The sequence below is a fragment of the Neolamprologus brichardi genome, chromosome 19 (assembly GCF_056152115.1).
Source record: "Neolamprologus brichardi isolate AB-2024 chromosome 19, ASM5615211v1, whole genome shotgun sequence".
Lineage (NCBI taxonomy): Eukaryota > Metazoa > Chordata > Actinopteri > Cichliformes > Cichlidae > Neolamprologus > Neolamprologus brichardi.
In genome coordinates, this window is record NC_142122.1 from 13,562,150 (window position 1) to 13,586,721 (window position 24,572).

Genomic DNA, 24,572 nt, shown 5'->3' on the forward strand with positions numbered 1-24,572 from the left:
CAAATTAAAAACCTCATTTTGTTTGCTTATGTTTAAATGCATTTTATGCTTTTTGCCTTTCTATTTGCGAGAGCGCACCAGTTGCGCCTTTGCAACCCACAGTCACATTTCCGCGTGTCTCCCATAATTCTTCCACTAATGTTCACACTGATGAGCATGTTTACGTTTTCCCCTGCCAACAGAATGACACACTAAATCAATTTGCTGCAGGGCTTCATGTCAATCTTTTTAAATAGATTAGATTTAAGCTGAAATTGATTAATTGCTTTACCAGAAATTCAGGTTTCAGTTGTTTCAGTTTGAGGTTTTTCTCCCTTATTGTTGGAACATTAGCTGATGTATTACTTGTTAATTGAATTACCCAGGCAAATTGTTCATGAGGAGAATATCTAGATCCTCCTTAATTCTGATGCCAGAAAAACTGCTTGTGAAAATCTGATACATTTTTCATTATTAATCTGTCTTGAACGCTGCTCTGGCAGCAGTAGATTACATGACCGAGGGTTATAGTTAACTTAACGATGATTATGAGGAATTTAAAGTATAACCAAACATCTCAAAGCCAGTAAAGCTCTGTCTATGTTGGATTCAAATTCAAGGTTGCCTTGCAGCAGGCAAGTTACTCAACAGTCAGCCTCTTTATTTACACCCTCAGATACATGTACATGAAAGGCAACTGTAGCGAGCGCAAGCCACAAATTTTCAGAGAGTGGACACTGTTTTTCTAAAGGGTTTACAATGAGTCATTTCGCCTTTCATGTGGAAATAAGTATTGCTTGATATTCACTTCTTGTAATGCCAGTCTCGTCACGTCCCTTGCAGCAGCGTTCACCTTTGTATCTCATTTGAGCTTGGCCACTGTGAAATATATTAAAATCACTGGATGTCCTAATTGCTTATTTTGCATGGCAGAAAAATGTGGTAATTATCCGATGTTGTAGCTTTTTGTTAAATTCAAAATTACTTTGTATCTGAAAAATCGGTATCTATGTTGTTCCTTTGCCTGACCTAACATCATGTGTTTTAATCTATGTCTTAATCCTCACTGACTTTGATACTCCTCGTGTCTGCTCTACTTGTTTCACAAGAGACATAGAGACATTTGATTTAGGTGGTGAACATCCGTGTGTGAGCATCAAAGCCCCTTGCTGACATGTTTTCTAACGACTCCACACCTACGATACTGTGTTGTTGTCTAAGAAAAAACATGCTTGGTGTCATTAGTTGGCTTCCACTTGAGTTGCTGGAATTGCTGCAGTTGTTTGTCCTTTCTGCTTGTTAAATAATTTTAAGCTTGACTGGATATCTCTCCTCATTATCTTTTTCTGCATTCATTTGTTGCCATCATTGTGTTGCTACTACTTTATCTAAGCCAAAAAATGCCCACTACTACACATTTTACAACAGTTGCAATCGGGGCAGTTGAGTAATTGGTCAATTCACTGACCATCATATCCATAGATGACGGGCACATAGTTAATTAAACAAAAAATACCTCCAAAATTTGATAACTGGATATTTTCTTTATTCATTAGCTGAGCATTATTCTCAGATTCTCAACTCTGTGTTCCAAACATAATCTTTACCCACATGGACCTCCTAAGTAATGGTAGTCAAAGTGTATTTGGTGACTTATTTTAGCATTTTTAAACATCCTCAAGTGATGAAGTGGACAGTCTGCCTGTTGTTATTGCAAAAGTTTGGTGGTTTTGCATGCACGTGTCCAGGACTGGGGGAAGAAAATACTTTGGATATATAAACCCAAGATTAATTTGTGCCACAGTGATTGCAATAGAAATCTGGGAAAAGAAAAGCATACCATATCATCTGTCAAACATGGCAGAGGCACACATACATGGTCATGTCTGGCTGCCAGTGGAAGTAGCATTATTGATGATGTGAAAACTGATAGAAGTAGCAGGATTAATTCAGTCCAAATGGGCCATCCAGGCATTTTGCAAAAGCAACCCAAGAGTTTCTCGAGGCAGCCAAGTGGAGCATGACTTTTAGTTACTGAAGACAAAACTGAATGCAGAGACCAACTGAAGATGGTTGCAGTAAAGACCTGGCAGAGCATCTCAAGGCAATGTCTGTGGCGAAGGACTTTTACTCCCAATATTAAAACCAGTTCTTATACTTAAAGCTGCTAGTTTGTTAATTCAGAACTGAAATTGGGCTGCGTATAAAAATGGTTGCAAGTACAAAACACTCAATACAGTCATTTTGTTTAAACCTCTTGAATTACACCAGAAAGTATGCACTTCACTCTGGTTTGATTTGAAATGCACTGCAGAGATGTACTGAGATAAATATTTACAAAATCGGCCCTTATTCGACTGCCTTTGCCCCTAACTGTACTTTTATAGAGATTTTCTACAGTCACTGGCTCCAACCTTGGTCTAAGGATGGATAGGAATGCTGTTGTTGAGTATGAGTAAAAGGACTGTGAACTGTTGCATTCCCACTTCTTTTATTATTTTTTTGGTAGGTTTCTGCATTGGTTTACACAAAATTTATGTGGACATAAACGTTTCACATGCTGTCATCATTTTTTTGTATGTAGGAATGCATGTTGTACCAAAAGAAATCCAGAGAATACACTGTCTGAGAATTTTGCTATCACCACCATTGGACCCATTTATCTTTCCCTAGACACTCTGTCTGCATTAGTGGTCTCCTGACTTGGCTGATGTTTTGTATCACATGTGGGAACAGAAGTAGTGCCTTCACTACTTCTGTTTCCACAAGTCATGTGGCTTTTAAGCCAGCACAGCATTGTTCTAGATTTTATGTGCGTTTTCCTATGAATGTGCTGCACAATAACACCACAAGTTTGAAACTAGTCAGCTCATGGCTCCCAGGGCATTTTAAACAGAGGGCAGCTTGTGTTGCTTACGTGTTCAGGATGTGTGTAACTGTAAAAGTACTGTGTGTGTGTGCATAAGGGTGGGGGATGGTGCTCGTTGACAGTCTCATGGCGACAGTAGCATATACTTGAAGCCTGGGGGCCAAGCAGTGGCAGAGTTATGTAATCTGTGGGATGTCACGGCTAAAGGAAGCCTAAAGTACCAGAAGCTGTACTGTAGAGACAGCCACAAGAGATTCACTCTCAAACTGAAACAACAAAGGTAGCAGAATGAAACCACATGACTTCTGCACTTACTCCAGGATCATATGCTTTTGTGTTGTCAAAAGAGGAGTATCTGAATACGTGAACAATCAAGATGTTTTTGTAATAAATCACTGACCACTCAAGTCTTTGACTTGTGTGTTTGTTGAGCACATGGCTGTTTGTCTTAGGTAGAGAGCTACATTTATTAATGGAACAAAAAAGCCTGGACACCTCCCAATTGGTGAGCAGTGCCGCTTACTACAAATTAGATGCTGTTGCATGTTGCTGGAGGAAAAACGAAACTAGTTTAGCTCACTTAGCTGGCTGCTGTTTGACTTTAGAGTGAAAGCTTGTAAATTAATCTTATGTTAGCAAAGTAGACTGATAATAATCTTAAATTCCCTGTAGCAATAAACTGATTTCCACTAGAGGAGGGGTTTTTGCCCACAAGGTCTAGCAGAGAGCTCTCAAAAAACACTTGACTTTTTGGTGTGCATGATCATCTTCCTCTCCTAATTTGTTTGATGTAGTTCTCTGCATTTTTTTTAGACTGTTTCAATCACAGTCTAGATTTAGTATGTGTATATACACAATGTAAAACTAAATCAGTGATATCTGTTATTCATATTACTGCCTATGCTAGTTGTTATTCAACTTAATGTGAGGTTGCATAATTTCTATTCTTTCTCACTATTTAATTTCCTAGCTCTTTCAAGCACTGTTGGGGTCAGTGCATTGTGATTGATCCCTGTTCACATGCCAAACCAGAGTGTCATCACAGTTTAAGTCACTGGTGGATCATTAACTTTCATAAGGGCCTGAAGGAGAACAAGGTGTGTTGTGGAAGGCTCCATCAATATGATGAACTCAGTTCTGCTCAATACTGATTTTTATCTCTTCATAAAATTCCACTTTTAATAGTAGATTGTATAATTAGGCCATGAATATATGCAGTGGGCATAGTAAAATGCCAACAATTTATAATGTAAGTTTTTGCAAAATTTAGACTTTTATCAGTACTGTGGGCATTTTGCTTGTAGTCCAATTGCTTCATCTTCAGTTTTTCAGTTCCTCTTTTCTTGTTCAGAGAGAAAAATGTTAAAACCCAAACAAGTGCACAAAAGTCTGGGTCAAAGTCTGTGTGGAAAATCCAAAAGACAGTGGAGAGGTGATTGTCATTGAGAATGGATCTGTAACTGGATTTGTTAAACTGTGGATATTTGTTCTCGTAGAACGGTGGATCCAAAGAGAACCAACATCTTCACTGTTGGCATGCGAGTAAGAATGTTGCTCTCAGGCTGGCTTGAAAGAAACTGCATTTCATCTGCAGATGGGCCTTTGTCCTGCAGTTTGGTATTTAGTTCATTAGTGCAGTCACATCAACAGCAAATGCATCTGAGGGCTCTAGAGTGTTCTTGCATTTCTTCTCACAAAACTCTTAAGTATATATGCTTTTGAGTCCCATATTCTTTTTAACAGTTTGCCCAGGCTGAGCCACCTGACAGCTGTGTGGTAGCCTCTGTCACAACGTTTAGTCTCGTGCTCCTCCGAAACTGCGAACAGACGATCTGTGATTCAGCGCTCTTGCCTTGACCAAGTTAACTATTCATTAACAACATGGTTAATTTTTAGCACTGATTTAGATCACTTGGAGTATAATACAGTGTAAAAATACCAGTTTCTGGGTTCGTTTCGGTCTTTTCATCTTGCATCTGATTCAAAAGTCCAACATTTGGACAACCATCGGGTAAAACGCCCACGAGTGTGTCCCATTTCAGCCCAAGCGCATCAAAGCATGCACTTACCTTGGTGAACAAATCACTCCCTGTCGTAGTCCCTTTCACTGAGTGCATTGCTGTCAGCGCCTCCATAATCTCAAACTCTTTCATTATCCCACGTACAAAGATGAATAACTGGCTTGTGTTGCGGACATCACAGCTTTTGTTCAGAGCCAAGGATAAAAAGGAAAAAACCAGTCTGCTCAACCTGTCTTGGTACAGTTCTTCTGAAGAAGAGTACATTCACTCGTGCTTATTTTCTTCTTCCTCATGGCATATTAGCATGGCAGAGTCCACCAAAAAGTCTTTGATAAGATCTCCATCAGAAAATGGCTTACTTTTTAAAAGGTTTTTATGGAAAATCACAAAAATAGTCTTGACTGCTCTATCCCTGAATATGTAAAGCTTGATAAAAAAGTTCTTGTTGCTTTTCTCTGTAATTTCATTTCCCATGAAACCCCAAAACAGTAAGTCATTCTCTGTTGGAGTTTATCCAAAGAGAAAAGACTGTTTGGTGGCTGAAAAGGGACAGCCTGTTTTTTGTTTTGTTTTTTTGTGGATATTAAAGTTTTCAGGAGAACATGTTTGCTGGAACGATTGCAGAAGCTTAACATTGACCAAGTTGGTTGGTAACTTTTTGTCTTTGATCACTGGGCTTCGTGTAGTGACTTTTTTCCTGGCCCTTAGGGATGAAATATTTGACCATCCATTGAATATTTGGCCATAATGTGAAGCTTGTTATGCTGATTAAGACACTGATGGTTTTTATGAGATGGGCTGATAATCTGCATGGTTTTATTTTATTTTTTTTCCAATCTGAGAGGGAAGGATATATTTGCTCCACTTTGTACCCTTTCTTGTTTGAACAACACACTGTCTTTTCTTTTTCATTTTTTTTGTGCTTTGGGGGTTGATCAACTTTCCTGGGTTGATGTAAGCCGTCATCCTACAACCAGCTATCAGAGTCTCTGACACATCCTTTGTGCACTTGGGAGCTTTAAATAAATTTCCATTAAGACATTCAATGGCATTGTTGTATTTATGAATTGCATTTATGCAGGCATCTTATTTTGTGGGTTGGATTACATGTTTAATTTCATATGTTGGCTGGCTCTTACACATGTGCTGAGGCTAATGCTGGTCTCCTGTTTGTGGTGATTGTTTTTAAAGTTTAAGCTTCTTTTTCATCACACCAACTTAATTAAATGTTGAGTAATGTAATGAAGTAACACTCTAGTTAATGTTGTAACACACAGGGATCATTTACTTTGAATACTGTTAATTGGAGCCAGTGACTTATGACAAGTGTGTTTATACATTAATGTTGCTGTCATCTGTCTTGCACCCTTGTGGTGTTAAAATTGATCAAAACTCTTAGTTACCACACTTTCTTGCGTATTGCATTTGTGCACTTTCAGCTTGACTCCATTCATCATCAGTGCCCTTGTGATTATTGATTCACTGGTGAGATGGGGCGAGTGGATTGTGTAGCGCAGTGGTACATTAAGCTGCTTAGACCAGCTAAAAAAATCAGATCAGGTATGACCTTGGTTACCTGGTCCAGAGACACAGAAGTCTGAAATTCTCTGTTCATATACATACACCTTAGTTTCTGTCTCTATTTGCCAGGGTTTCTCTAACTTTAGCTGGAAGGGGATAGCTTAGGATAAGAAATGAATACTATCCCTTATAAATTAGTCAGCTGATTTCCAGCAATACCTTTTGTTCACTTTTTTTTAAAATGTTTGCCTGGGCCTATAAAACAGACCAACAATATTAAAATGCGACAACAAGACTGCACATACCGATGATATTTTGTTATATTTAATTGCACCTTTAAAGGTGTCCCTCGAGTCCTACCTCCTATTGGTTTAACCTTTCCCCACAGAAATCACAGAAACTGGATTACTAAAATGGAAAAACATTCAGCAGTTCCCCATAAAGAACCACTGAATGGTGAAAGACTCATTTCAAATTAAATTTGGCAATTGTTTACAATTATTCAGTCCTCAAAGGAAAATGTAGTTTGACCGTATCACGTTTGAAGGACTACTTCAGGTCAGTTGAAATTTGACCACTGTTAAATCTGAAGCCTACAACTGACGCAGCGTTAGACAATGTACAAAACATGCAGTATTTATGACCTGATTTTAAGGTATTTTGGAATAGATTTGGTTTTATGTATTAAAAAATAAGCAAATTGATCTCTCCCATCAAATATGTTATGTATAAATGACAGAGGGGAAAGTAACCATGTTTACTGCTGAAACATGTTTTTAAGACCAAAAAGGGGAAAAAAATCAATAGTATAATGAAACTGTTGTGGCCTTAATGTCGTTCTGCAGAATCAGCAAACACCTACAAGTCGCTTGACATGTCTTTTAACATAGACTAGCTGGAGGACTCCCACAGAAGCACGTGTCTGAGGGAAAAGGGCATACGAGAAGAGCTCTTCAGACAGCACAACTGAAATTAAACAGAAGAAAAAATGCACAGCTGTGCTTTACCTGTGCGTTCGTAGAACAAAATAACCGAGATATGACTTTGTTTTTAAAGTTAAAATTACACAAAGTCATTTCTAGCTGAAAATAAGCCATTCCTACTTACACTTTTAAGACAAGAAGACAGAAAATTGTGCCTCTGGGGATGGTGCAAAGTTCAGTTCAGTGTACTTTACAGAGTTTTCTAGTTTGCTGTAGCATTCCTGCTGTATCTGACTGATATAACTTCTTTAAACATCTTGGGGAGTCTGGACAAATGTTTTTTAACGAGGTTCAGCCAGACGTGGGTGTATGGATGACCTGGGTTCTATTCTGAAGATTTTTACCTCTGTGGGTTGCCAGTGGAGCAGCAGTGACTGATGCTAGCCTCCCAGTATTTACTGAGAGCAGAGACATACAGCCCACTCACGCACAACAGTAGATACATCAGCATGGCACTAATAACACAATCCCTGTGAGGAATGTGTGTGGTTATGTTCATGCATTTGTGCGTGTGTGTCATCCATACTAGAGCCTCTTTGTGTCAGTGTGCTATTGTGGGCTTATCTAGACTAATTAGGTTCTTGTAGTTCAGCTCATTTCATGGTAGGTTGACTACTTTCTTAAACATGAACTGTCTTCACCTTTCACTTTGCACCCTTTTTAATGTCAGCTTCCCCCTTATTTATTTGCCTCTTATCTCCCCTAGGCCCTTGATGAAGGCTTTTAAAAGTTTTATGAAAAGTTCTGGTCCTCAAGTGTCCTGAGCTGAAGGTAATAAGCAAAAGAAATGATAGGTAGATGAGGTAAAAAGATTAAGGAGATGAAATGGCAATATTTTGTGGAATAGTGTGCATAAGTATGCATGCACACTTTTTCCTTTTTTTTGTTGTTGTTGTTGATCTGAAAAAAAAAAAGGTTTGGTCAGATGGTCTGTAAAGAATTGCTGGATAACAGTTTTGCTCATGCAGAAAAACAGAATTTATTGGGATGGCTAAAACTCACTTGACCTTGATGCTCGATTGCTAGCAGACCTTGGGTTGTCATCCAGACTGATGAGTCTCCAGTGCAAGTTGAGCATCCAGCCATGGAGTGAGTGTGATTTGGGAAGTCTTTGTCCCCATCTGTGACCTAAACACAGAACCTGATATCCCAACAGAGTTCTTTTATAAAATGGCTTTAATCAACTTCATTTTTTGGTATCCATCCATCTTTTTCCAGTGATGTGGTGGTTAGCTCAGCAACCTTACAGCAAAAAGGTCCTGTGTTCCAATCCTCTCCACACCTCCCTCTTGCCCTATGTCAACCGGTATGGGATTCAACCCCTTGCATCCTGATTTATTGTTACACTTTTTAAAAACTAAATAAACACAGGGACATAATCACGCATACCCATAATGCAGTTTCCTTATGTTTTGTTGTCTGATACATCTTCTCACTCATACAGGACATACACATGGATGCAGCAGGTGTAGCTGATGATGAAAGGCTTAGGTGCTCTGCAGGTTGACTGTGCTGTGTTTGGTGTTGTGCATATAAAGTCATCCCCTGCAGAGATGGCCAGCCTGTTTGGTTCAAGAAAAATAGGAACATAATAAGCATGGGTTGAGTGTACATCTTTTTTTAACCAGCACATACTGCTGAAGTTCTGAAAGCTGTATTTGTTGTACTTTTCTGTAACTAAACTGTTTATGAGGATTTCATCATCCAGCAGCTTCTTTTGTCCAAGATACATTTTATTTCATGTTCGTTCAGTTTATCATCCATTTATTCTTCATAAGTGGTAGTCCTGTGTGCTTTTCAGCTGCTTGTGTTGGTACTGCTTTTGTGTGTGTGTGTGTGTGTGTGTGTGTGTGTGTGTGTGTGTGTGTGTGGCTTTTTTTCCCCCGACAGAAAACAGTAGGGTGCTTTTTTTCACAGGAATCTGATGATTTGTGTGGTGGAGGCAGTGTGTAGCTGGCTTGGAAGACACCCTTCAGCTCCCTGTAACTCTTCTCTCTTTGGCTGCTGCTTGTGAAACTCTGCTATGTTTAGGGCTCTTTGTTTAGGACAGAGTGTGCTAACACGTAAAGCAGATAGGAGATGGGAAATGAGGCACTGTGCAAGTTTTTTTTTCTTTTTGAGTAGGGAGGTTCACTGTACCTTGCAAGCTTAGACAATAATTTGACTGCTGCAGTTTATTTTTGCTGTTTCTGAATGTTGTGGAAGTGTTGGTGGCCCAAATACGCCAGAGATGAGGTGATGTGGCCAGAGGAGGTAATTATTTGTGTAGAGAACCACACAACACATGTTTTTGGCACCGTGTGCCCTGACCATATGTATTAGCTCTCTAACACAGCAAAGATGTCAGTGCAATTTCCTGTGTACATGGAAAAAGTAATCTTCATGGTGTTCTCAGCTTTTGTTTTGTGCAAACAAAGCTTGTACCCCACATCCTTCCTCTCATCTGTACAGTGTGAAATGAAGGGAGAAACACAGAACGGAGGAAAAAAGAAGAGCTGTAGCACAGGAGTGAGCTTGCCCTCATAAAAGTCAACCATCCGTATAATTAGCTGATGTGCTGTTTTTGTTCAAATCTGAGCTTTCACAGGTATTAATAATCAACTTTAGTTACTGAATGAAATTGACTTTCCAACAAGTTTATGCGGCTATAACCTCCATCTGAAGATACTGAAAATAGAAATGGCTCAAAGGGAGAAAAATACTTTTACTGCCTGTATCTGGTCTGAATAATAAGGGTTGTTCCTGTACAATTCATTTTCATTACACAGCGTACCGACACTCTTTGATTACTAAAAAGTCTGCCAGTGCGTTATGATCCCGGACATTTCACAAAGCTGTGTTTCTCAATCTGTCACACCAATTTGTAGGTAATAACAACCCTCCTTTGGGGTAAGGAGTTGCCAGATCAAATGAAAAAGAAGCCACGCACTATCAGTGATGAGAAGAATTGATCTTATCGAAATGTGTTATTTATTTAAAAAAAAAAAAATCCTTTCATAGACGGATCAGTTCATGATTCTTTAAAATCTGCCCCCACTAAAGATGTGTAATGTAATGCATTACAATCTGCCATGTAATCGGGTTTAGAATAAGAGAAGGCAACCAGGAAATAAGCTGCTCCCGTTTTGTTTTTAATAAAGCCTGACCAATAAATCTGCCAGGTCCACATCAGTTCATTGCCGTTATATTGGTGTCAGCCTGCACAGTATATCATCCAATAAATTGACATGAAATTGAAGTAGAGGAAAATCTTTTTTTTCTATAATCGAATGTGTAAAGAAAATTCAGATAAAGGCATTATGTGTGTCTTTTCTTTAGGCCTTCAACCTCTTATCCCTCATCATTATCATTTCTTTTTCCTTTTTTAAAATTATTTGACTAGAGTCGACTTGGACTTAACATCACAACAATGAAATCAAAGTCAATTTTCTTGAGTGCTTGATTTCTAACAACTCTTTTCTATCAGCTTGTACCGCTTCTTGCATCATGACATGTCCTTCAAGAAGATTGCTTTTCAGTTCAGGAGTCTATTCTTCAAGCACTATGGACCAAGCAGGAGATTGTTACTAGCCTTGACAGTTATAGACTAGTATTGTTTTCACCTTTTGAGTCCTACTGTAATGGGAGCCATCACAATGAGTACTGTGGATGGATTTATATAACCTTATTCTATAGACACGCTTGTCATGGTATATATTTGGGGGCGATCGTGGCCATACCGGTTCGAGCCCCGGCTTGGACAGTCTCGGTCGTTGTGTCCTTGGGCAAGACACTTCACCCGTTGCCTACTGGTGGTGGTCAGAGGGCCCGGTGGCGCCAGTGTCCGGCAGCCTCGCCTCTGTCAGTGCGCCCCAGGGTGGCTGTGGTTACAATGTAGCTGCCATCACCAGTGTGTGAATGTGTGTGTGAATGGGTGAATGACTGGACGTGTAAAGCGCTTTGGGGTCCTTAGGAACTAGTAAAGTGCTATACAAATACACTTTGAGGTGATAAACAGTAGTTTCTTAGATATGTAGTGGCTGAATGTTAAATCAGAGTCACTGTGATTGCCAAGAAGGCCTTGAATTAACAGATCATTTTTGTAAAGAACTTTGTGGTTTTATCTTCAGGGACTCATTTGTATATAACAAGAAAGGGCCAATGCACCACACACTTCTCTGCAGGGGATCTCTGCTGTTAAATCCATGGTTGCTTGATTCTGTACAGTTCCACCTGTTCTTTCTTGGATAAAAGTCATCATATATGGACGTACTAAGGTCACTGTTGGCTGAATGCTACACTATTATCCTGGCTTTGTGCCTTCTCTAAAGTTTATCATGTGTTTGGCTGCAAACTTTGGCACATCTGCAAAAAGTATCTAGTCGTATAAAAACATGTGCACATAATGCTGCCAGATGGCATATTTTAGAACTGTGGGTGTAGTTAAGCTGCTTTTATGAGTCCAGTCATGTTCTTCGATACATTTTCAAAATTAGTCATTGATCATCCTTTTTTAAATGAAGCAAATTGTTCTATTTTATCCAAAAGATGTCTTATGTATTTTTGTTTGTTTGAAGTGTTAATGCAAATTAACACTCCTAACACTCCCTGAAATTCTTGGCAGCAGACAAAAGCTTGACACCTGCAAAGTTTGTTGACCAAAACAAATTTCAGTGGTGATAAATGACAGCTCTGACAGTGGATGGGTCTCCTGTGTGCAAATTTACAGATGCAGCCAGTAAATCTTTTAGTCAAGAGCTCCTATGTGACTCTGTGTTGATGCTGCCTGAGATGCATGTCATTATTAATAATAAGAAAAGGAGGAGTATTTAGGGCTTCAGCTTAGACTGGGAGAGGAGCAGACCAGGGAGAGCAATGTTAGACACAGATGATAGGGAGAAAAAGGGAGTGAAAGATCTCAGGGGTCCTGATCTCTGATAGTGTTTACTGGAAAGAATGAGTGTTTGAAATGGAAAGTAAAAGCTGAAAAGTTGTTACTGTTGTTAAGAACTTGAGCTCTGAACTTTTTTTTAAATGTGTTTTTTTTTTTTTTTGTTTTGTTTGGGGGGGGGGGGGGGGGTCTCTATGGCTTTAGTATCTGCAAAAAACAAAAACAAAGATGCTCTGCTAGGTTGAGATCAGGTGACCGACTTGGCTGTTAAATATAAGTTCTTTACCTAGAGAAACTTTTACTTTGCTTTTGCAGTACGTCCTGCATCTTTATCCATTTGCACTGTGAAGTGGCGTCAGTTTTGCAGCAGCCGTCACACTATCAATAAACACTAGTGGCTCAGTTATACTGGTCATACATTCCCATGCTATATTATTGGCTTGATCATTTTAGACAGAGGATGTGGTATGGTTTGGATCCGTCCAAAGAGTTAGGTTTTTTTCCCCCTAGACTCTACATCCCCTAATTGGTGTTTCCCTGCCCAAGTGTACTCTGGTTTTTCTGTTTCTGGGTGCAGACAGTGGTTTAGACCTTGTTGTTAACTGTGTTTACATTCATGAAGGCAAGGATCTCTTGATTGTATACTTTGATAATCACATGCCTAACATTCTTGACTTGGATAGATGTTGGGAAGGTGTCGTTTGTTTGTTTGTTTGTTTTTTCCTTCTTCTTTCCTCTTTTAAACCAACTATGCAATCGTCCACTTTAGTTGTCTTCTGTGGTCTTTCCGGCCTTTCACTGTTGCTGAGCTGTGAGTGCATTCCTTCCTTTAAAGATTGTTGATTTGGCCACTTCTGAAGTTTTTGTTATCTCTGCACAAGGTTTGTTTTGTTTCAGCCTAATGATGACTTCCCTCTCTTGTGCTGACATCTCTTTGGCTCTCATATTGAAAGTTCCACTTAAGGATACAAAATCAAGTTAAGCACTTGGAATAAACTGCAGATCTTTTATTTGCTTAATTTGTGATGTAATCCAGTGTGAAGAGGCCTCTCCCTGCCGTAAACCTGCTTTTGAGTCAGTTGTTGTGTTACTTTGGAGTATTGAAAATTTGGGACTGTGGATAAAATCAACCGTAAGTCGATGTAATACTTTCATTAAATCCCTCAAGTTAAAGTGTTCAATCAAAACCTGATTGTTTAATTTAAACTCCACTATAGTGGTTCACAGAGACAAAATGGTAAAACTTGTAATTGTACTTGTACTCGTAACTGCCCAAAGACTTATGGATCTAATTGCAGATGGCTTAATTATTTCCTTGCCACAGTTGATCCTTGAGTTGTGCTTGTAGGATTCTTTGGGATTGTTTCACTTTGTCTGACTTAAGACTTCAATAAGCTGGTGATATCTTTGTATACTTAAGGTCATATAAATTGAAGTGTATTATCTGAAATTGGATGTTTCCTCCAGAATATTGTTATCTGTGGAGTCCTGGTTTTGTGGCAGTTAACCCTTTAAAGCTGGTCAGAGCGGGCACGCTCTGTTTTGCGTAATTATTTTTAAATCCCTGTAGAACCGGAGCTGCATAATGCATATGAAACCGGAGGAGTTGTACTTACATCTTATGCCATCAGCTTGTCCTAGGTCACAGTTTCCTTCCACATATAGCTTTGCAAAAATTGCATAAAAAGCGCTTGCAGCAACAAAAACATAATATTTCAGAAACACGCTTTGCCGATCCAATCAGCTGTTTGTAACACTTCCCACATTGAAACAGACGTCAGCGCTAACAATCGCATGTCCGCCATTCCCTGCCCGAAACTGGAAGTGACGTCATTTTCGCGGAAAATGTAGTTTTTTACTTGTAGGCCTTAAAAGCCTATACTGGTGTTTTTATAAGTTATGTTTGACTTTATGCTTTTCTGAATAGTTTCTGGGATGCTTAGAACTCGAATTGCACTACTGGAAATAGTATATTTTGATGCACATGCTGTTTTCTTTGCAAATTTGCATCATAGGATTGTTTTTCATTTTTCCTGCAGTATATAAAAATTGCTGTATCTCAAAAATAAAACTATGAAGACACTCAAAATAAATTTCTTGTTGTTGTAAACTATTTTTTGCAACTTTTTTGTATTTAAAGTTTTGAGGGATAAGCCTCTTAAATTTCTCCAAGTAGGAATATATGTAAAAAAAACCAAAAACGATTTTTAATTTTTTTGTAGTTTATTGCACTTTTTTGCAATTAATGTAGTTACTATGGACTTAATGCATACATATTATTAAAATATGGGCTATAACAGTTGTATTGATGTATAGCAACTTGAAATGCTCCCAAAAATGGCACTACAGGATGTAAAAATATAAAGTAAGCTCTGGCGGACTTGGTTCTATGGTAGGTCTTAAAGGGTTAAGAGACTCATTTGTTCTACTTCCTCGTGCTGCTCATGTATGTCTTCCCTTCATTTACAATTCCTTTGATGGTCAGAATAATTGCATAAATAAAACATCTGTCTGTGCCAAATGGGCTGATCAATTTGTGGATGTCCACTTGTACTTTAACCTCGTGTGCACACACAATGAAATGCATCCAATCTTCAGGGTGTCCAGTATTTTCTTTTAATTCCACCGCCAGTTTGTAAACTTGCTCCAGAGACAGATAATGAGGCAACATCATGAAAAAGTTCTTAGTATGTTTTTTAATTTAGTTATATTTACACAGTATAGGATATACAATTTTCTTTATATTCGACTTTTACTATTCCATTTCTGAGACATCTGTTGTCATCTTTACATAACCTTTTAAGTGGATGGGGAGTTAATAAAGCCAAAAGCATGCTGTATTCAAGCTAGCATTACAGACAAATACACACACATAAAGAGCTGTAAGAATGAAATTGATATGCGATAACCCCGGGGGACTCGTCTGCCTGGCTGAAAAACCTTAACAAGAAGCATGATATTTCTTTTCTGCTTCAGCAGGCCCTTTCTCTGGAGCTGTCCAATTATCTTTTGTTTAAATGTCTTTACTGTATAGTAGCGAGTGTGTGTGTGTGTGTGTGTGTGTGTGTGTGTGTGTGTGTGTGTGTGTGTGTATTTAAATTGTGTAAGAAATTAGCTAAGTGTAGGATTTCTGAAAAATAAATGAAACTGGCTTATCAATGAGACATTAGAATGAAGCGTCTGGCAAGCAAATATATTTTTATTATATAATAATACTGTTGTGTTTCCAGTTTAGATCATGTTTGAAAATACAGCTCACCTCAGTCAAAACTAAGACTACATTAACATATGTGATGTAAAAACATCTACTGTTATTTAAAAACAGTAAATACAGCCAATAGTTATATATTTTTTGGCTGTTATTCCCAAATTAACGCAATTACAAGATGAGTCCCAGATGTACTGCTGACCCCATTTTTATGCATGATATAAACATTTTAAACCCTATACTGGATATATAGCTTTTCTAGAAATTTAAACTTAATGACCACAAGAAGTGCTGTTGATCTCATTAACTTTCCATCTTTCATATAAGACAATGTTTTAACAGCCCACAGCTAACTCTGTATAACTGGGCAAATGTCATAGTACACAGTAACTTCCGCACATCTCTTTACATTGTTTTTAGTCCTACTGCTTCTGCGCTGGACTTTCCCTGTTGGTGCAACTCATGCAACTCCTTCACACACAACGACTGTTGACAAAAGTAGTAACACAAAGTTTGTCCAAATGGGATTATTTTATATTCAGTCTCAAGAGATCAGCTATTGAATCATTAACCTTAACAAGCCATATGCTGACTTTAGTTAGGTTAGTGGCATCGAACCAAGAAGCATAATGTGCAGCCTGAGAACTAAATCACTCTACAAGCTTTTTCTTTGTTTTCTTTGCCTGTGTTTTCTTAACTCACAAAAGTGCATGTGCATGGTACCTAATGTTTTAATTACTTGGACTGCAACTAACTATTATTCTTTTTTTGTAGTCTGCCTATTTTTCATCGATTAGTTGATGATTATTTCAATAACTCTTATGTCCACTTCCTATGGGAAAACCTCCTTTTCTAGGCTCCACTGCCTCACCTGCTCAAGTCTGCCCATCTGTAAATATCACCCTGTTTCTCGTCAAATGAAAATGATGACCCAGGAAAAATTTTAAAGCTGCATGAGCCTCTTTAAAGACAAACTCTTTAAGGACAAACTCATCTATATGCTGGTGCCTAATACTAGTTAAACAGAACAAAGCAGAGGCTCTGAAAAAGATCTTGCATCATCCATGAGAAGTTTCTGACAGGCAAGCTAACTTAACTCTCTAAAACTGTTTGTGCACTGCAGTAGTTGTTGTCGTGGAAGGAAAGCTCCACTTTACGCAGTCTGCAGATAACTGTTTTATTCTGTGAAAGGTTTTCACATTTTTTAAAGTCTCTTTCTCCATTTTCTGCCATCCTCCTGTTTTGTCGTTTGTGCTACTTTTCTTCTTCATTAGTATTGAGTGAAGTCTTGGCAGACAATATAGGCAATACTCCCCCCATAGCTTCCTATAGTTACAAAAGCACATTTCCGAGGTTTTAGAATAGGACGTGTCGACAATAAAATTCTGCGTCGATGAATTTTCATAGTTGACGATATCTCTTATGGTGACACGTTGTTGCAGCCCTTTTAATGACCTTGTGATCACGGCCTGGTCTTTAATGTATCAGCTTTAGAGAAACAAGTAAAATCCTGTGACTTTTCTTTTTTTCCGAGAGGCCAATATGTTTATCTTATATTAGATGTTCCATTTCTTTGTACATTCCCTCATATCCATTCTGGTAGTTTTGGCCAGGAATTTGCTGACATCTGTGAATCTCTGACTGATATTGAGACTTTGAGACATACAAAAACTGCAGTGAAAAGTAGCCAGAAAATGGGAGCTGCAAATACTTTTTGACATCTAAAATGAAGATAACACTGTATATATTGTTTTTTTTTTACCTTTTTGTGAACAACTAAGGTGTGTTGCTTATGAAATCCATGAAGTGCTACAGAGAAAATTACATTTTATTTATGTAATTAACACATTTTGAACTCTTAAAGAAATATAACAAAAGGAAAGACACCCAGCTGAACTACAATGATCCATGTAGCAAACAAAAACTGTTGTGAGCCGCCACCCTTATATCGCCTTTGGGCTTTTGGAGCCTTGACCTGACTTAAAAAATAATTGGAAAAAAAGCACTATGCTGCTACAAAATGAAAAATAGATATTTGCAAAATTCTGCCTAAATATGTATTTTACCAGGTTAATGTGTGTGGCGGGGCGTAATCTGCAGTACTGCTGCAGGGGAGGCGGACACACCTGAGCAGCACCCGCAATCACGCCTCGCCGCCTTAACGTCTGTGCTGTCTGTGCTGTTGTTGCTATATGTCGGGCTGTGAGCTGAAAAGCTACAGCCAGCTGTATGCGTACAGCAACCGTGTGTGAAAAGTGGTCAATAAAGAGATGCTGAAAAGCGTGTTCATGGAAACATCGTCGGGTCTGCCGGGGTATATTTACAATGGGACTTCTGCTCCTGAGCCTCTGCGCACAGCGTCTGCAAATCGGGGCTGTACCAAGTCACTTTCATCTTTACGCAGGACTGTAATCTGTGAGGCGTGAGTGGTGTTTGTTTTTAATATAGTTCACAGTGGAGAATAGCTGCTGATATAATGTGGATCCGAAGATCCATAACTGGCCTACCTGGGGTTGAAAGTCTCGATAAATGCACGGCGTTTTGGCGGGTACACCGGCTTCCGCGAGTGTGACGCTTATTTTGAGCGATGAAAAAATAATAAAATATATAATTTTATTTTTATATTTTAATGTCACAATAATCTTCCAATTTAGAACTACAAGTTAAAAAAAAATAACTAACATAAATAAAATACACTTCAGCTAAATACTTCTAATTTATTTTCCCAAACCGCGCGGAGCCGCACTATAAGGACTAAAGAGCCGCATGCGGCTCCGGAGCCGCATGTTGCCGACCCCTGGTGTAGGGTCTCAGAAGGGTTTGCTTTACCTAAGACTTAGATTTAACACAGAAGTATAAATCTATGTTAGGCGAATGCGCTACCCACTATACCTATGAAAAAATAAAATGCTGCTATCAGCGTCGTCTTCTTTTTTTCCCCCAAACTGTCTGCTGTAAAAATATGTTCTCATTGCTCATGGAGAAGAATTGGCTTGTTAACCTTCTGTAAGTGATTGAGGCTGGGACTGAAAATTATTGATTAGTTCTTTTTGCAGAAAAGCCCTTTCAGCTCTCACAGTAAATATTTGGTTGGCTCTCTCCAGCCAGCCCTGAGTTTAGAGAACAATGCATACAGCATATGCTGAATAATGCTGTGGCAAAGCAAATATTTAACATTCCGGCTCCGTCACTGCCTCTACACATAAATAAATTTCCCTGATAATTCATAAATTAAGAACTCCAATATAATTGTACATAATCTTGTATTCTTTTGTAGGTTGCACTCTGCTACAACCTTACAAAGCTGTATCTCTGCAGATATGCTGCTTCTCCATACTCTTACTTTGTGCTCCTTTTAATATCTCCTCAGTGCATGCAAAATTTAAAGGGAGTGGGGATAGTTTAACACAGTACATGCAGAAATATAGTGATATGTTACAAATTGTGGATGGATGGAATAATAATCCACATATCTCTACGACAACTCTACTCATTATTCTACTTGTCTTTTGATGTATCCTAATTATTATTTTTTATCCCGTACTCTGCAGAAATATTCCGTACTTTGATATGCTCAGCATGTGGTGAGCCATAGCTGTCTTAGAAGGAGCAAAGAAGGTTTAAAAACCTATAGAAGGGAAAGCTTCTCTGTGAAAAGCTGGAATAATGCATAGCACGGTTGATACCATCAGATGTAATGAATTCGGAGGCGAATTTGATTCCATGGTCATATGCTTGCTGAGCCTGATGTTTCTTACATAATTTTAAAGCTACTAAGTATTGATTTTGAAGTGAGGCACGTGGATTTGCTGAGCCAGTACATTTAGAGTTAACTCTATCAATCTCTTTAAAGGCAGAATGGATTTATCTTTGGCCCCAAAATGGAAAAGAATTTTGCCTTTTAAGCACGTCCGATTGTAGCTACAGTCTTTGAGAAGATGCAAGGTTGAATTTGGAACTGTGTGGTGTTATGTATTTTTAGCCTTTGCTGCAAGTTTTCTGTATGTAATAAGGAATTGCACCACTTTATATTTACAATAACGATGCACTATTTCAATCAACAAATTTTATTTTGAACATGCTTTGCTAGGGAGGTTAACATGGAAAATGATTTGTACTCCCTGAGTAATATGTGCTTATGGCGGTGATTGGGACAGAATCCAAAACAGTCTCCTAGAAATTCTAACTTAGTCTTTAGTCTTTCTAATCCTTTAACTCTCAAAGGCCACAAATGAGCTGCAGACTGAGTGAGAGAGTGTAAACAGGAACAAACGCTGGAGAGAATGAGTGACGTTATAGAGCAGTCATGCTATGCTAGATTCAAGCAGCACAAGAGCATGGGATTCTGAAGTACTGCAGGTCGCCAGAGGTTTTATGCACATTATATATCCACTGTGCTCCTTTACTAATGTTTCTAATGCTGGAGTATTTGGGCGTTGGTACTATGTTTGTTTGCTTGTTTATGAGTCTATCCTTGTGAGTTCATTGCAGTCAGCCCATTAGATGTGGATCAGCTTTGATGCAAATAGACAGCACTGAATCTACTAAGCTTGAGTAATTGGACCTTGTGGGGAACATCAGACCCACTTCTGGAAAATGCACACACTCATTACAGCACAATCACACTCATGTAAATGCACTGCTTCCCATAATATCACTCTTTGTAACGGTTATCTGACAAAAGGCAGCGTCTTTTGAGATTAATTCAATTCAATTCAATTCAATTTTATTTATATAGCGCCAAATCACAACAAATGTCGCCTCAAGGCGCTTCATAGATACAGAGAAAAGCCCAACAATCATATGACCCCCTATGAGCAAGCACTTTGGCGACAGTGGGAAGGAAAAACTCCCTTTTAACAGGAAGAAACCTCCGGCAGAACCAGGCTCAGGGAGGGGCGGCCATCTGCTGCGACCGGTTGGGGTGAGAGAAGGAAGACAGGATAAAAGACATGCTGTGGAAGAGAGACAGAGATTAATAACAGATATGATTCAATACAGAGAGGTCTGTTAATACATAGTGAGTGAGAAAGGTGACTGGAAAGGAAAAACTCAATGCATCATGGGAATCCCCCGGCAGCCTACATCTATTGCAGCATAACTAAGGGAGGATTCAGGGTCACCTGGTCCAGCCCTAACTATATGCTTTAGCAAAAAGGAAAGTTTTAAGCCTAATCTTAAAAGTAGAGATAGTGTCTGTCTCCCGAATCCAAATTGGAAGCTGGTTCCACAGAAGAGGGGCCTGAAAACTGAAGGCTCTCCCTCCCATTCTACTTTTAAATACTCTAGGAACAACAAGTAGGCCTGCAGAGTGGGAGCGAAGTGCTCTAATAGGGTAATATGGTACTACAAGGTCATTAAGATAAGATGGGGCCTGATTATTTAAGACCTTGTATGTGAGGAGCAGGATTTTGAATTCAATTCTGGATTTAACAGGAAGCCAATGAAGGGAAGCCAAAACAGGAGAAATATGCTCTCTCTTTCTAGTCCCTGTCAGTACTCTTGCTGCAGCATTTTGGATTAACTGAAGGCTTTTCAGTGAGTTTTTTGGACATCCTGATAATAATGAATTGCAGTAGTCCAGCCTGGAAGTAATAAATGCATGAACTAGTTTTTCAGCATCACTCTGAGACAGGATATTTCTAATTTTAGAGATGTTGCGCAAATGGAAGAACGCAGTCTTACATATTTGTTTAATATGTGCGTTGAAGGACATATCCTGGTCAAAAATGACTCCAAGGTTCCTCACAGTGTTACTGGAGGCCAAGGTAATGCCATCCAGAGTAAGAATCTGGTTAGATACCATATTTCTAAGCTTTTCAGCGCCGAGTACAATGACCTCAGTTTTATCTGAGTTAAGAAGCAGAAAGTTAGTGGCCATCCAAGTCTTTATGTCTTTAAGACATTCCTGCAGTTTAACTAATTGGTGTGTGTTATCTGGCTTTATGGACAGATAGAGCTGGGTGTCATCTGCATAGCAGTGAAAATGTATGCTATGTCTTCTAATGATGCTGCCTAGGGGAAGCATGTATAATGTAAACAGAATTGGTCCTAGCACTGAACCCTGTGGAACTCCATAATTAACCTCAGTGTGTGAAGAGGACTCTCCATTTACATGCACAAATTGGAGTCTATTAGATAGATATGATACAAACCACTGCAGTGCAATACCTGTAATACCTACAGCATGTTCTAATCGCTCTAACAGGATATTATGGTCAACAGTATCGAATGCTGCACTAAGGTCAAGAAGGACAAGCACAGAGATGAGTCCACTGTCAGAGGCCATAAGAAGATCATTTGTAACCTTCACTAAAGCTGTTTCTGTGCTGTGATGAACTCTGAAACCTGACTGAAACTCTTCAAATAAACCATTCCTCTGCAGATGATCTGTTAGCTGTTTGACAACTACTCTTTCAAGGATTTTTGATATGAAAGGAAGGTTGGAGATTGGCCTATAATTAGCTAAGACTGCTGGGTCTAGAGATGGCTTTTTGAGTAAAGGTTTAACTGCAGCCACCTTGAAGGCCTGTGGTACATAGCCGATTATTAGAGATAGGTTGATCATATATAAGATCGAAGAATTAATCAATGGCAGGACTTCTTTGAGCAGTTTTGTAGGAATGGGGTCTAAAAGACACGTTGATGGTTTGGAGGAAGATATTATTGAAGTTAACTCAGAAAGATCGATTGGAGAAAAAGAGTCTAACTTAACATCAATGGAACTAAGAGTAGCTGTAGATAATATTACATCTGTGGGATGATTATTGGTAATTTTTTCTCTAATGATAAAAATTTTATTTGTGAAGAAGTTCATGAAGTCATCACTAGTTAACGTTAAAGGGATGGTTGGCTCAAAAGAGCTCTGACTTTTTGTCAGCCTGGCTACAGTGCTGAAGAGAAACCTGGGGTTGTTCTTATTTTCTTCAATCAGTGATGAGTAGTAAGCTGTTCTGGCTTTGCGGAGGGCTTTCTTATAAAGCAACAAACTATTTCTCCAGGCTAAATGATGATCCTCTAAATTTGTGACACGCCATTTCCTCTCCAGATTACGAGTCATCTGCTTTAGGGTACGTGTTTGAGAATTATACCACGGGGTCAGGTACTTCTGATTAGAGACCTTAGTTTTCACCGGAGCTACAGTATCCAGAGTCGTACGTAGTGAGGAGGTGAAATTATTAACAAGATAATCGACCTCTGTTGGGGTAGCGTTCAGATAGCTGCTCTGCTCTGTGTTGGTACAGGGCATTGACGATGATAACAGTGGCTGGATTATATTCTTAAACTTAGTTACAGCGCTTTCAGAAAGACATCTACTTTGATAAAGTCCACTCTCCACTGCTGCGTAATCAATTATTGTAAATGTAAATGTTATCAAGAAATGATCAGACAGGAGAGGGTTTTCAGGAAACACTGTTAAATGTTCAGTTTCTATGCCATATGTTAAAACAAGATCTAGAGTGTGATTAAAGTGGTGGGTGGGTTCTTTTACATTTTGAGAGAAACCAATTGAGTCTAACAACAGATTAAATGCCATGTTGAGGCTGTCATTTTTAGCATCAACATGGATGTTAAAATCACCCACAATAATTATTTTATCTGAGCTCAGAACTAAATTAGATATAAAGTCTGAGAAATCAGACAGAAACTCTGTGTAAGGCCCAGGTGGACGATAGATGATAACAAGTAAGACTGGTTTCTGAGTTTCACAGCTGGGGTGGACAATGTTAAGCATCAGGCTTTCAAGTGAATTAAAAGTCTGTCTTGGTCTTTCATTAATTAATAGACTGGTGTGAAAAATTGCTGCCAAACCGCCCCCTCGACCTGTGCTTCGAGATTTCTGGTAGTTAGAATGACTCGGGGGTGTTGATTCATTTAAACTAACATAATCATCCTGCTGCAACCAGGTTTCTGTAAGGCAGAGTAAATCAATTTGTTGATCAATTATTAAGTCATGTACTAACAGAGACTTGGAGGAGAGAGACCTAATATTTAATAATCCACATTTCACTGTTTTACTCTTTGGTTCAGATGTGGATACTGTATTGTTCTTTCTTTGTAAATGTTTAAGTCGTTTGTTGCTGGTTTTTAGTTTGTTTTTTGTCTTTTTGGAAGCAGACACAGTCTCTATGGAGATGGGTTTTTGGGGGGGTAGCAGGAGGAGAGAAGCTGCAGAGAGGCGTGTAAGACTGCAACTCTGCTTCCTGGTCCCAACTCTGGATAGTCATGTTTTGAGGGGTTTAATAAATTTGTCGATATTTCTAGAAATGAGAGCTGCTCCATCCAAAGTGGGATGGATGCCATCTCTCCTAACAAGACCAGGTTTCCTCCAGAAGGTTTGCCAATTATCTATGAAGCCCACATCATTTCTGGGACACCACTCAGACAGCCAGCAATTTAAGGAGAGCATGCGGCTAAACATGTCACTCCTGGTCTGATTGGGGAGGGGACCAGAGAAAACTACAGAGTCCGACATTGTTTTGGCAAAGTTACACACCGATTCAATATTGATTTTAGTGACCTCCGATTGGCGTAACTGGGTGTCATTACTGCCGACGTGAATTATGATTCAATAATGGATTAGAATAATGGATTTTTTGGACAAGCATTCTCTTTTTTGCAAAATGTCAAGGTCATTGAGATTGCTTTGATACATGCTTAGGGAGTGCCATGTTGTCACAGAAGGTGAGCAGGACATAGTCAAGTTCCTCCACTAACTTTCAACTTATTTAAACATTTTATAATTGTAGAATTTTTATACAAGGGCTGCACAATTAGTTAGCTGTGTTTCTTTTGTAGCGCTGATTTCTTCCTGGTTAATGTCCCTTCTGCTAAATCTGCTGTATTTCCAAACAGCAGAACATTCTCCACTTTGAGGACCTATCTCTGTGGCTTCTGCTCTGCTGCACATTTGAGTTTTGTCTGCTTTTTAATACAGTATTACTTGTCCAAGCCAGTCCAGGAAACTTGGTGAAGCGTTATGGTGAAGGAAGCCGCTGGGATTGACTCATGCAGGCATGTTGTTGGGTGGTTATTTAGGAAGTGCTTGAATCACTTTTGCTTTTATTTTCAGTATCACTCAATCGTGTTAATTTAATTGTGGGAAACCAAGATTTTGATC

At 38.9% G+C, this 24,572-nt stretch overlaps 1 protein-coding gene across 2 annotated transcripts in view; it reads left to right on the plus strand.

Annotated features, from left to right (window-relative positions):
• The window catches only part of stxbp6 (syntaxin binding protein 6 (amisyn)), a 68,901-nt gene that overhangs the window by 10,803 nt on the left and 33,526 nt on the right, over positions 1 to 24,572 (plus strand). The gene's annotated exons all lie outside the window — the stretch shown is intronic.